The 15,017-nt window shown below is 42.2% G+C and overlaps 1 protein-coding gene across 6 annotated transcripts in view; it reads right to left on the bottom strand.

The window, feature by feature from the left end:
• Positions 1 to 15,017, bottom strand: part of TMEM108 (transmembrane protein 108) — a 162,709-nt gene that overhangs the window by 30,274 nt on the left and 117,418 nt on the right. The gene's annotated exons all lie outside the window — the stretch shown is intronic.

Below are 15,017 nucleotides of genomic sequence, written 5' to 3'. Positions count from 1 at the left end.
ACATAACTGTAGGTTGTTTAGGGAACTTTAATCTGTTCCTTATGTGTCACAGATAGGAAGCCTGCCATGATGACGATAGGGAACGTGTGTAAGACTTCCCTCAGACCCTTGCTCAACACCTGCTTTGGCAACCCCCTCTTTCAAACTGAGCCTTGAAGCCCATACCACAGCCAGAACTACGCTCACAAAGCCTGCCCAGGGGCTTTAGCATAAAACACGTTGGTTGGATGAGAAGCCTGCTCCATGTTAGGCATTGCAGGGACATTGTAATCCTCTGGTCATTCTCCCAGGAACATTTGTACCCGCGTTTGCTTCCTGCAGCTTTGATAGGATCAAATGAGATTTATAAAAGTCCAAGCCACTGGAAGCAAACCCCACAGCTCCAAATGCTGTTGGAAGGTTCAAGGAGGAATTTGAGTTGGGTGTTTACAAACCAACTTGTTTTGTTGCATGTGAGATAACAAAAAAAAAAAAAAAAAAAAAAAAGCTTGTTTCCCTCTAGTCTCTTTTTAGCTAAAAAATTCTTTGCACTTGAAAACCTTCTGACCAGCATAACTGCATGCACATCCTTAGCCAAAGGCAGTGGTTATGAAACACCAAGCAAGTGCCCTGTTTCACATGTCATTCCCTGGGACAGGGAATCTCTAGTACAGCATGAAGATGCTGTGGACATCACGCGGGGCCACCATGTGAAAACGTTATTACTCAGTTGTCACGCTGTCAAAAGCTGCAACCACTCACTGCTCTAGTGAGCCATGAATGACTTGTTTTGCTCCTTCTCAAGCTCTCCTGACAAATACAGAAATACTGAGACACAAATGCCCATATCTTGATCGCCAGAAGGAAGGGTCACTGAGATGCTGAAATACATTTTTTATGATGATGAAGGGCAAGTGCTGTGGGCAAAAGCCAGCTATTTCTCGAGGATGCAGGTACCTGCTCTGCCATTTTTGCTTCATGCTTCTAAGACAAAAAGCCTGTGCAGTCCACCTGTGCCACCAGGCTTCCCATCAGTTCAATCTCACCCTGGTGCTCTGACAATGATCAGGGCAAAACAAGACACGAAGATCTGCCCATCCATGAGGCACCTGCAATGCACTGAAATCACAGGGGTTACAGAAACAGTGCTGAGGACCACCTGGACCCATTATCTTCTGGCTGTTTTGAGAAAACAAGTGTAATAGTGCAGCTGTTCTTCTTTAGAAAAAGGTTACTGCGTTTGCATGTTTATGGAGATTTGCTCCCTAAGGTGCATCACACAACTCCCATTTAGCTAAAGTGGGGGACATGGGAATGCTGAAAGGTGGAGAGACAAATTAATAGGAGGTTTGCCACTCAGCCTGTTTCAGTGAGAATACAGCATTCCTATTCAAAAATAATAGGATAGTAGCAGTTACAAACCATCTGCAATTCAGCATTGAAGAAAACAGTAAAAATTTGAATAGAAAAACATTTCAGACCCTGAAAATAATGGTACATTGCAATAGTATCAATGATTTTGTTGTACTGTATATGAAACAAGTTACATTGGTGGTCAGGTGAGCCAGTGCTTCTCCCTGCCTTTCCAAAGGGCAGGTGATTTAGCACAGGCTCCGCTGCCTGGGATGTGCATGTGGAGTAGCTGTGTTCTGGCCAGAACTAATCCTGGAGTGTGCTTTTGCTGTCCATACTGCAAAAGTAAGAGCACAGGGCTGATGTCTGCACCATAAGGAGCACTGATGCATCATTCAGGGTTAATGAATTTTATGGATCCACTTCCTGAACATGTAGTTAATGAGTCCAGAAACTATAAGCACCAAGCCTCAAACATGCCCTGTTGCACTGATAGACAGGCGACTGTGAGGAGCCAGGCTTGGACATGTGGATGTTTCTGATTTACTTCAAAAGGAACCTCAAGGCTGCATGCAAAGAACATCAGGGAACACATGGAAGGTTACCCAAGTCTTGACATTAGTCATGCTGCCCTGCACATCCCTGCCTTTCCAGAAGTTGCCAAAGGAACCTTCTTATGAAGCTGCAGAAGGGCTGTCTGCAGCTCCTGGGAGTGCAAGGACAGAGTCTGTTGTGCCCCCATGGTGTCCTGTCGTCTTCCCACTCAAAGTGGGGCAGGACACAGCTAATCCAGCCTGTTTATGCCTCATTATGGCCCTGCCATCAATAGAGCAGGAGCTTAAATAAAGGGTCTTATTATGGCGTGTTGCAACCAAGTGGCTTTGTAAGAATATAATAACAGATCTATTTGTCTGCCTATCTATCTATCATCTATCTATCTATCTATCTATCTATCTATCTATCTATCTATCTATAACATAGTCTAGATAAAAATATATATATATATATACACACCACTCTAAGATATTACGTTGTTACAGTAGTTCAAAACATTTGATGCCAAATTTCACTGTTGCTTTGCATAGCCAGACATCCTCCAGTTGCTCCAAAATATTTTGATTTAAACAATTTTGTGGAGAGAGAAGTTTTCAGGCAGCATCTTTCAGGAGCTTCTTTTCACATACAGGCACAACCAAAGGGGAGCTCACAGTGGCATGGCAAAACAACTTCCCTGAGGCTTCTGCTCCATTTCTGTCCTCTAAAGGGTTGGAGCCCCTGCTGACAAGCTTGCTACTGAGTCATAGCTGGGATGGAAATTAAATAGCTAGAACATTTGCCTGTATGTACAGAGGGGGCAGATAGGAATGGAGGGGGAAGCTTTTGATATATAGCAATTGTGTAGAGCAGTAAATATTAGCATTCATTTTGCTCATCACAACTGCCCATTCATTACGGTTTTCCACATACCAAATCCATAAGTCTATATGTGCTGAGCCAGTGGCATGCCATAGCAAGCAGCAGATAATGTATGATGTATTACCTCCCTTATAATGGGTTGGTTATTTCAGCCTTGATGTGATGAAATAAATGACAGCAATTTTGCTAATACATGTGTTTTCAGCTCTCCCCCTCCTTTCGAACAGGGCAAAAAGGTGTCCTTTAACATTTAGAGACATGGAAGAACACAATATGTATGATGGTAAGTGACTATAATGTAGTATGCCATAAACTCTAAGCACCATCTGGTTCAAAAAGAAGCTGATATGAGGCATAAAAAAGGAATTTTGCATGCAACAGAGGTAATAAATTTGGTGTTTGCTGGAGGATTTAGACCCAACTGGAAATAAATCCATTGCAAATATTTTGAAGTATTGTATAGATAAATTAGGAAAAGATTCTGCCACTGAGCTGAAAGTTCTTCTGGTTCATCTGGTGACATTAGAGCTTTGCTGGTCAAATGCTGATCATATCAATCCATATTCTGTTTCAGACTGATGGTGGAAAATGTATGGCATGAGCAATGCATTGCATGAACAATGTTTCTACATTCTCCATTAAAATACCAAATCCAATAGCACAGGATTGCTGGTTCATGTCATCCTTGCCATAAATAAGAAATTGGATGGGGGCATCATGGTCCTCTTCCTTCCCTATGTTCTGCCTGCCCATGTTCTGCTTGTTTATGAGGCCAAGCTGTGCCCAAGAAATTGGAAAAAGCAGCCAGAAGCAAGTTTCCATGAGCCTAAGCCCCTACCAGCACATAGCAACTGAAAAGCCTTGTCCCAGGGAGCTCATAGCAATTCCACCAATTCAGCCTGCACAAACCCAGAAGAAGCAGGTGCAGCTGGAGACTCCAGAGTACAGTTCAGGGCTGGGAATACTGGCAAATTATTAGGATGAAATAAACCCATATTAAGAAAGATTCGTGTTTGTTCAAGGCACGATGCAAAGATTCAAGGCCTGATCTTGGGGCCACTGCCATCAGAGGAAGGATTTCCACCAGTCTAAAGTGGCTTTAGCCAAAACCTTTAGCTTGGCTCTCATTTTGTACAAGCTCCTATGCCCTACTCTGTCCCTAGAGAATGGCAGAGACCCTGCACTGCTCTAATCCTTGGCATGAGCATAAAATCATGCTGGGAACCCAAATAACTCCCACAATGTGAGGACAGCTCTGCCCTTTGGTAGGGCTGGATGTTAAACCAGCTGTTAAACATTGCCTGCAGCCAGATGCATAGTCTCCAGCTGTTGCTACTCTCATCCCTCAGAGAAGAGGCACCACCTCTTCTGAGATATGTCAGCTCCCCCTTCTTTTTGCTGGATTGGGCACAGAAGTCCCTGCCACCCTCAGGCTTCTTGACCCTCACTGAGTTATTATTTTTCCAGCACTCCTGTCACTTACTGGGGAGCTCCCAGTTCTCAAAGATTTATTAGATCAAACAGACTTTACCCAGAAGTAGTGGGAGTTGTTCCTGATGTTTATAATCCCAAATATTACTGTTTTACATCACAGATACCTCTTTCCCTGATGTATGCTGACTGGTCTCTTTCCCTTCTGCACTTTGCTTAAGTCACATTTGCCCTTAGAGGAAAATGTGTCAGAGTCATGAACAGGAATGGAAAGCTCTCTCATATGAAGAGACTAGGATGCAACGTGATTATCATGTTAACCAACTCACTGCTCTTTGGATGCTTGGCCCACATCCAGCACAGTGACATCAACACAGTGCTCTGGGCACACGCTGCAAGGCATCAGATTGTACCAAAATGTCAAGCAGCGTCCTGGAAGCTGTGGGATTCTAAGAAGCTGATCAGCAAAGTGCTGCACATCTGGCCCTATCCATACATCCTTTTGTTGATGTGCAGGTGAGTGCTGCTCACTCACCCTCTTGGAAACCCACTGAAACCATCATGTAAACTCATGGGGCCAAGCATACCCTTCACAAATTTCTACAGCAAAAGTTAGGTGCAATAAGACAAAACATTAAATGGATGCTTGGCCTTGCCTTGCTAATAGATATCTTCTTATTGAGGATTTCCACATGACCTTCCACTGAAAAGCAAGTATTTCAGAGAGCCTTGTGTGCTTCAGCTTGGTTAATCAAGAATTTACAGCCATGTAGACCACTGGAGCCCTAGTAGTCCTGGGTCCCAGCAGGGGCTGATGAAATTCTGACATCTGTCTGCAAGCTACAGAGATGTGACCCACCTAGAGTGGGCAAAGGCACAGACTGAACCCTCTCCTCCAGTACTAGGCTGCCAGGTATACCACTTTCCTGGTGCAGTCACATATGAGCTGGTCAAGAGCTCAATCTCAGGCATCATGTAGCAAATCCAGAGTCAGGACTTGGCTTTCAGCAGCTTCCTCAGACTTGGGAGCAGCACAGCCACAACTGGTCTTGCCCTTCTAGCAAATGACAGTTCATTTTGTTGCCAGATGAAGAACTATTTGCTGGTAGGGAAAAGACGATAATTATTTTGCAAAACCATTAAGCCTCTGAAACCACACAGTGAAGTTTCATGTTAAATGTTAACCAAGGAGAGGGACGGGAGAATACATTTTGTTGATCAAGGGTCCCAAAGTCATGAACTAAGCTAGTCGTGCCACCTCAGCTCTGTATTTGGGCAGTAATAAGGTCTCATCAGGCAGTGAACTACAACTTCAGGGTCGGTGACCACCAAAGCCCACCAGAGAGACCCCTGGGATGAGAGAACACCCGCACTGAGGAGGGAGGAAATACACTGATGACTTCGAGGAAATTATTACCATATGTATGTTTCTTCTGGGAAATCAATGAATATGTATGTAAACTATAGTAGATAAACAAGAGACATTTCTGTACTCAGCATGGGCAACATTTTGGTGGAAATATCCCCTCGCACATCTAGCACCAAATAAAGAATGCCTGCTTATTAATGCCATGTTGATGTAAAGAAGTTTTATTTTATGGATTTTTATTAATTGTTTTCTATCCAGTCTATCTTTTGTCTTCTGCCTAATCCATCACTGAAGTTACCAAGCTGAATTTCCATGGCAACAGACTGTGAGGTCAGAGAGAAAGTACTAGGCTGGATCAAGCATCTGATGTGGAACTGTGAAAGGGAAAGAACAAAATTACTTAGAAAAATTAGCTGTCATAATAAAGGGAGTAAGAAAAAGACAGATCAGATAATCTACTAGTTTGAAGACTCCGTTTGGATTCTGACAAAGCTGTCAGCAGTGAATACACCCTCTTATACACACAGAAACCCAATTTGTCTCTTTGCTTCCTTTGAAGTCAACAGCAACACTAGCAGGTAAAAATATGGAGATCCAAGGAACTGCAGGGGAATTCCCAGTCATCAGGAAAATTTCTTGGTATCTGCTTCTTCTTGCTTAGTGAGAGCCCATCACATATTGTCACAGGCCTCCATTGAAGGAACACCTCCACCTCCACATATGGTGGGACAGACATGGAGACTTTAGACATTTTTTCCTAACTGAGAACACACCAATGCATTTTTTCTTTAATCCTCTTCTCAAAGATGTAGTGATCACAGCCTACAGCCATTTATAATTAGTTGTTTGCTCCCTGGGATAGCCCTAATGGAGGCTCCTACCTCCTGACTAGGAGCTCCCAAGGGACCACCTGCCAGTTCCCCCAGCATCCACATCAGACACTCCATAGAGACAGTGGAGTCAGTGGGGTGATCCTAAAGATGGACGGCACAACTTCAGTGAGGGTGAGGAACTGGGGAGCAAAGTGGGAATGTAGATGTCCCCCAGGGATGCTGGCATCCCTCTGGGGTCAGATAAATCATCACACAGGATGTTGTGCAGTTGTAGGAAGACTGGCTGTTTTCTCCTATTTTTAATAGGGTCTCCTGCTGTGCCTGAGATGCTGTCACTGACATGGGCTCCATCATATCACAGCAGCCACATGAGGCTGGTGCTGAAACTGTCTCCAAGCCAGCAGCTTTCCTTTCCTTTAAGCCACACCATACCTTGTCTGTCCACATCTGTTACCACTTTCCCCTTCCAGGCAATGGTCTAGGACTTGCAGTTCTTGAGAGAAATCCAATTAAGGAGTTGTGCAAGCCCCTCTTCAGATGAGGGCTGCTGATTCATTAAGCTCCAGGCTTGCTGCGTTACCCAGGAGTGCAGCACGCGCAGCGCTCCCTCCCTTCCTTCCCGCGCCATCGGCACCTGCTGCACATCACAGGAGACAAGAGGCTTTAGGGTCTCTGCTCTCCACCCACACGGGATTTTTCTCTCTTGTTCAGGAACGATAAAGGCAGCAGGCAGTATCAGACCCTGAAAACATTCTGGTGATGTTTGTGGGGGGAGGGAAGCAGATATGGAGAGAAACCTCTAGTGCCTATGTGGGATTTATAATGTGACTTAAATTACTGCTTTTTTTCCGCTGCTTGATCTGAGAGCATATTTGAGTAAATCTGAATATCAAAGAAATTCAGAAAGACAGTGGGGCAAGGAGTAGGGCAGAGACTGACAGGAAAATAAAGAAACCAGGAGGGCAGTAAAAAGATGATATCGCAGATAGACCAGATTAAAAGATGTAAAAAAGAGGTGACCTCCCTGGCCACCAGGAAAAACCACTCAACATAAACACAGGGCTTTTTTTCCACCTAGTTTTCTCAGACATTTTATGGGTTGTTCATAGGTTACATGTACTGTCTCTCTCTCTCTCTTTTTTGTTTGTTTGTTTGGTTTTGTTTTTGTTTTCTGACAGTGGGTGACAGAAGGACCGTGATACAGTTTTACACCAAAGTACTATGGACAAAGCGCTGCTTAAGTCAGTTCCTTGATGCACATTAGAATAAATCCAGAGCTTGACCTGGATCCTGGGGGTGTGAATCTAGTGCACTTGGCCAGATAAAAGCATAAACAAAACCTACCAGACTGAATGGTCCTCTGGCACCCTGAAAACTGAAGGGGAATGTACGTGTGCATGGTGGGACAGAGCAGAGCTACCGAGACTCTCCAGCCTTCTTCATGTGCTATCAGAGGTGGAACACATTCAGCTCCTTAAAAAGAGCAGGGAAAGAATGTCCACAACCTTTCTTCAAAAGGACCACACAGCAGAGCTAACCATGCCTGAAACACCAAATCACCACTGCTTTTATTATTTTGTCCTTTAACCAAGAAAATACTTGCTGTTCACAATGTCACGAAAAACCTAGGAGATAGTAAAAGAGAGCATGCCATCTCCACAGCATCTTCCCAATCACTCTGATTCTGTAGAAATCCTTCCCTGGGACACAGAAGCAACTCTCACACATGAATAAGGCCCACAGCTCACATTTAACACCTAGGGATTAATCAGCAATAAAGGAAACATTGCCAAGAAGGGGATGGCTCTTTGGAATCCTTCTTACCATTGGATTAAAGGGAGTAAGAGACACTTGCAGCTGTAAAATTTTATCCATGCATTTTACATGTCTGTGTGTGCAGATATGTACATATGTACACACAAATCTATAATTGGTATTTTCACACTCATAAATTCTTATTCTGCCCCTACAATGTAATTATTATTCAAATAATTACAATATTTTGCTATCTTGAATTTTAAGGTGGCCTGTATTACTGGAGAATAAAATAATCAGCCTTTGTTTAAGTCAGAGCTAAGATTCAGCTCACTTTTCCCCACATGCCGCTTTGAGGATTAACTTTGCTGTGATTTCCTTCCTTCCCTTATTGGTATTGAAATATTCTTTCTTCTGATCCTTCTTTCATTGCTCCTATTGTTTTCACACATTTTCTTCACATGTTCGCAGGTACTTACTGTTTTTATAATTTGCACAATTTCACCCATCTATAAATTGGCTGTCATAAAAGCCAGTCTGAGTTGGATTTTGATTAAAAACACATAACAATATAATTTTTTCCATCCAGTATTCAGACTGGTTTTGCAATGAGTCAGTTAATGAAATCTTGACTTGCTTTTATGTAGTTTACAGGTTGGGCTATAGCTGCATTTGGGGGGTCATTTTCTGCCTCTCAGTTTTGTTAAAAATCTGCTCCAAACTTGGCAGCTACTGAAAAGCTGTGTGCTCTTCTAACAACTTGTCATCTTCCATCCTTATTCAGGCATTCAACTTGGCTACTTCTTAAGGCTTAAAATTAACATGTTATTATTGTCTCTGAAGACCCTTCAGGCTTTGATTCCTACCTATTGGAGAAATTTTGATTTCTGTTTATGTACTTGCTCATAATTTGGGTTCTGTTTCCAATCTGTCACTTGCAAAACCATCTGTGCCATCTGGAATATGCCTGGCCTGAATTTGGTGGAATTCTCTTTCTTATGAAATTCATGAGATGCAGCCTGCAGATGCTTTCACTGCTTCCCTGACAAATTTACTTAATTTGGCAGCTTTGAGGTTTGCATTTTTGTCAGTTTCTAGGCCCGCATCTTGTTCTTATTATTGTGCCATAGATGGTGGAGGTATATCCAACATGGATACATATGGCATGCGAGAATCCTTCCAGTTTCAACAGCTTTGACACACAAGTGAACACAAAGATTTGGATACCCAAGATCTTTATGAGCCATTTTTTCCTCTAATATCCCATAAAGTTACAGGCACTTGAGAGTGCAGGGGTAAGGTAAGAAATTCACAGTTGCACAGAAGGTCACCATCAGGTTTATATTTCAGGGGTACTGCATATAACAGCATCTAGGAAGAACAGGATTAGCCAATACACTGTTTCAAATATTGCACTAACATGAAACCACATCTTTGCCACCAGTAGATAAGCCCTTCTGTTTGTGAGAATTTTTATCTCCTGAGAGACAAAAACATCCTAAAGATTTTGGTGTTTTCTAAAAGGACTAGGTGGGTGCAATAGGCTCACAAAGACTGATGAAACTGGACAGACTTTGAAAGGATTATCTGAATGATCCCTGGATAATCAAAATATAGCTGGCTCAACCATGGGTAAAATGAAGGCAAACAGGGCCTATGTGCTTCTAAATTTGACATTATGAAGGTTAATCACTTCTCAATGTCCAGAATGGAATAACTTACAAAAAAAACCAACCTATTTTTTTATTTGCTAACTCCTTTTCTGAACCAAATTCAGCTTTGAGGAACTAATGCGTTGACATACAGTGATGAAAAAATTTGGTCCAAAGACCACAGGTCTAAAAAAATGGCTGAAATTATAAATGTATTAGATTTTATGTGAGAGAGAAATGAACTTTTCCATGAGTTTTCTCCCATATCCATTCAAACTGTGAGTTCCTAGACACAGATCACCAAATGTGAACACGTAAAAATAAGTATGTGAATATGTATTCTAGTACCTAACAAAAAAGAGCTCATTTCCAGGGGGTAGCCCCTCCTTAGCAGAAGTAATTTGGAGAAAATGAGAAAAACCCAGGTAATGAAGAGCTCCTGAAGCCAGATGGTACCCAAGTCCATCCTGCTGTGCTTACCTGTTTTTCTCTGTCACTCCCCATGGCTGCTGGGGCTCAATTAGATTCATATTATGGCATTAAACTAAAGTTTTGATGGTTAGCATTTATCCTGCTAGACTGTCATCAGAAAATATTCAAAGTGAGCAGGTGGTCAAGGAAGAACCCCACCAAACCAGGTGGCTCTACACTGAGAATGAGAGGACACCATTCCCAACAACCTCCAGTGAATAATTTCCTTACAGCTTTGTGTAGCAGTAGCAGATCTTTGGAAAAAACCCAATACAGTTCGATAACAACAAATCGAGAAAAGGAAAATAAACAGCCTTTGCTGGCTATGTTCTCTTCTTCAGTGTAGGAGTCATGAAGCTGTAAAGTTTTGCATTATTAAACAGCAGCCCAAATGCCACAGCTTGAAGCTCCCACTAAGCTCAGATGATCAACCCGACACAAGGCTGTGGAGGTGTCACTGTATTTCTGTGTCCTATCTTTACTTCAGATACGTTGTTATTGTGATTACTGTTGTGTTTTGTGATGTTAAACCACACAGAGTAAGGCTAAAAGGTGCTATCTGAATTTATATTTGTTAATGTCATTAGTGTAAAATACTCTTTTGGAAGACCCAAAGCATGGTGGTCTTGATTGATGCTAATGGGCAGCAACCCAGCAGGAAAACGATGCTTGCTTCATCAAGATGCTGGAAGGAGTTTGTCTGCTAGCCAGAATCTCTCTCCTACTGTTTATAAAGCAGCATCTCACTGAACTATCCCACTTTTTACAGCTCATTACTGAGTGGTCTTTTAAAGGGATTGGCTGCTGTTCAATTTCATAGCTTCAGAGTTGCAGAAAAACACCTTTCAGGGTGTCTAACCTTCCCTCCAATCTCATGGCTACTCAATGTGCTCATGGCTACTCAATGTACTCAAATATTTCACTAAGTCTCTCACTCAGGAACAGCCAGTTTGTTGCTGCTGTGAAAATTCCAAGTGAACATAAAATCCATCTATCTGCAAGTACTTAGATCTGTTGCTGCACATCACCCCTGTGAAGTTGTTCGAGTCATGATTTTAAACATTAAATGTTTTTTGGTGAATTCAGCACTTGTTCTCTGAATAACGCAGTCTATAAATGAAAAGTGCCTTCAAAAGACTTTTTTTATTCCTTATTGTCCTCAATCAGTGTTGCTATAATTTTTCAAAACAAAGCTGGTAACTCTGTTGTTCATTCTATACTAAGATTGTGGTGACAGGAATCACATTGTTTGTTGTAACTTTTTAATTCCCCTAACAAGTTTTATGATTCCATTCAAACAATGGATCTCCCTTGTGTACTCGTATTTTCACTTTGATTGTAGGCAATGCATTTTTATTACCATAAAAAAGCCCTCTGAAATTCTTTTATTGTGAGGTTGTTTTATTTATCTAGTCATTAGCCTGTGATGAAAGTGGCACCTCTAACGACTCAGTCAAAAACCTTCCACTGGCAACATACACAGATCTGCTGTGATGCATTAATCTTTTATTAGATTACAGTTATTGTAAAAGCTAGAATTCAATTGTTTAATAGGTTTTCTTAATTCTAATTTTCTACACTCTAAAAAATAGCTAGAGGTAGATGCTAAAAAAGGTCTGAGGCTCTATTCCAGTTGAATGGTTTCCTAGGCATGAACTGGTAATTACTTACAGGCTTTTTAGAAATTAAAAATACTTTTATTTCATTTCCAGTCAATGACATCACCATTTTAATAAAACATTTACACATTACTGAGAGCAACAAACAATTTCTCAAATGAATTGCAAAATTCAGTTAATAAAGATGTAGATGTCTCCCAGAAGCTGGTGCTGGCCACCAGCAATTTCTGCCACACCTCTGGCAGGAAGGAATTTATTTGAATTCACAAGGTAGCTTTGAATGAAAAGAAAATGCACATCCTTTTGGGATACCTCTCAACTGCAGATAAAGACTATTCTGATTTCTGTGAGCGCTGGTGAGAACCATTAATAGTCTGCCTGACTCGCACTGGCATTGAAACACCTAATACAATTAGTTCCATCTTTACAAGATGGAAATTTTGTTTGTGAGAGCACGTTTGACTTGACAGTGCATGCTGTTTCTGGGTGGACTCCATCCTGGGCCTTGAGTTCTCAGCACCAGGTGGGACTTAAGAATAGATGAATCAAAAATCTTTGCTGCAGCCTGCTGGGAGTGTAAATTCAGGAGTGTCTTTTTGTGGCCTTGGTAGCTGCTGCAACAATAAAATATTTTTGCTTATTCACGGTTTGCAAATTTTGGTTAACACTCTCATGTACTGCAGCATGAACACAAAAGGACTCTTGTGGTTGTGGAAAACATAGTAAAGAACCCCAGAGAAAACAGATTATAATTTCATAGAACAGAATATGTTAAGGACTGAAAAAGAATGCTGATTCCTGAGGAATTTTCCAATTTTCTTTTTAAGCTTTTTCTAATGCACTTACAAATGCATAAATTGTTCTAATGTTCTTTAGGTCATAAAAAGCAAATTGGTAGGGTAAGAACTGTTTTTCCTTGTCAAGTTGGGCACCCTACCTAGTTACAGAAATGAAGACAGTCTGCTTCCTTCTCACCATGCTATCATGATCAAAGGAACAGGATGCAAAAATTTCCCCCACCGTACATGCTGCTATTCAAAGCCCTTTGTAGGCACCTCAGAGCAAAACACGAGTGTCTGGTTTGAGATGAAAAGAGAGAGCTCATGTATTTATTTATTCAGGATGGCAGTTTGCAGCCCCAAAAGAAATGTAAGTATGAATGTATGCATGCGTGTACATCTGTAAATGGGGGTCAATATGGAGGAGAGAGCTGTCAGTGGGGCTCCCTCTCTCCCCTGGGCAAAACCTCAGACTTGAAAAGGACTCACTGGCTCCTTGTGAGGCTCTGCTACCCCTTCCTCTGTTACCAGGCAACATTATCAGCGACGCTGCACATGTGCACTGGACACTAATTACCACTTTCTGCTCACTGTTTGTATTTTCATTTATGCATTTTCCTTTAGAATCATGAGGCATTCTTGAGTGAGTAAGATTTTCATTTAAAGGATGTCTGCACCCATAAGCCAACTGGCCCAGTGGGTAAAACAATGCCCCAGTTCAGGGAAAGAGGAAAATGCCTGTGCTCCTGTTCATCTCCAGACACTCTGGATGCAGCCTCAACCCCAGTGTGGCTGGGAACAGCTGTGCCACCATTGCCTGCAACCCAGGGCTTTCTGGCACTGGCTCTCCTGGCTGCCACCCAGTGTTGCAGCTGTTTATTATGTTAAGAAATTAAACCTTCATACTCCCAAAGAAGAGTTGCCTTGGGATCAGTGGCAATTTTACCTCAGCTGAGTATTTCAGCATGTGAATGCCTCACCATTCAGATGGCTAAGGTGTGATTTGTCTGGCTTTGCAAAAACAGATGTCAAGAATCAGACATGTGAAAAAGCAGGCGTAGTAGTTAAATAGTTACTGAGTATATGCTGCAGAGAGTGCTTGGTGGTCTATCCTCCTGTGCAGGACAGACAGGCACTTGAGGAGCAGGAATGGTGTCTCTGTAGGAATACCTTGCACCTCAGTCCTGATTCAGGAAAAGGCTGTTATTCAAACCAAAGATATGGGCAGGAGACATCAGGGCTTGGGTGAAGTGCATGGTGCCCTCTCCATGCAAGGCAGAGCCAAGGCACTGGCCAGTCCCTTGCATCCTGCCCAGAGACCTCATTCCTCAGCTCTTGTTTCAAAGTCTGATTTCTGCCAGCTTTATTTACACATTGCTGTTCCAGGGAGAAGTACTGGTGATCAGTGGAAGTTGCACTGGTGTGGGTGGGCAGCACAGAGCTCAGCATGTGGGGAATAGTGGCACTGAGCTAACTTTGCCTGTGGCAGACACTGGCAGGGGGCTGAGGGCAGGAACACATGGCATTGCCATCACCTGGCTCCTCCACTACCCTGCACAAGTCTACATGCTGAACAGAAACGCTGCACATGAAGAGACTGCAGTGTGTGAAGAAAAATGTGGGGAATAAAAGTAAATTAACTTGACAGGTACATCCACCAACCCCTTATCTGGATATGGATGCCTCAATTTCCAAGCATCAGTGTCAGAAACATCAGACCATTCTGATTTTGAACAGGCTGCTACTATCTGTCCTCTAAGAAATTACTCCCCAACCTGCCTACTTCTTTAGATTGAAGTGCCCCAAATAATTATTCCATTTCAAAGGCAGGCAATATTTTACTGTAGGAGACTCTCCCCACAGTAAGCAGCATCCCTTTCTTGCTTCAGAAACACTCTTCCATCATTCCTCCATGCCAGTGCAGTCTCTGTGTCTATGGGCAGCCTGTGCTCTCTTTCCAACCATGCATGAAATAGATGTAAAAATGTTCCAGAAGACAAAGGACATGATTTCAGAAAGGGAGAATCATCTCTCTGTCATTACCTTGCCTCTGGTTTTACTACATTGACACAATACTTTCAGTCTCTTACAAGAACCTCCAAGAACAAATTTAAGGTATATGGCTCTTTTAATCCTCATAAATCTGGAATTACCCTAATTACCAAGAAGAGACATCATTAAAAAGGAATGACTGTGCAACTACCTTCTCAATGTCACTGTCACCACATTGACAATTTAATTAAAAGTGCTGTGAGTTTGGTTTGTATCAATAAGAAAGATGCAGAATTTTAAAAATTCTTAGCCTGCTCTTATCAAAATGTACCCTGGTGCTGCTACTAAGAGATTACACCAATTAAAAG

This window comes from Lonchura striata, chromosome 2 (assembly GCF_050655825.1).
Source record: "Lonchura striata isolate lonStrDom1 chromosome 2, ASM5065582v1, whole genome shotgun sequence".
NCBI lineage: Eukaryota > Metazoa > Chordata > Aves > Passeriformes > Estrildidae > Lonchura > Lonchura striata.
The sequence above is the reverse complement of the archived record's forward strand: the minus strand, read 5'-3'. Positions and strand labels throughout refer to the sequence as shown.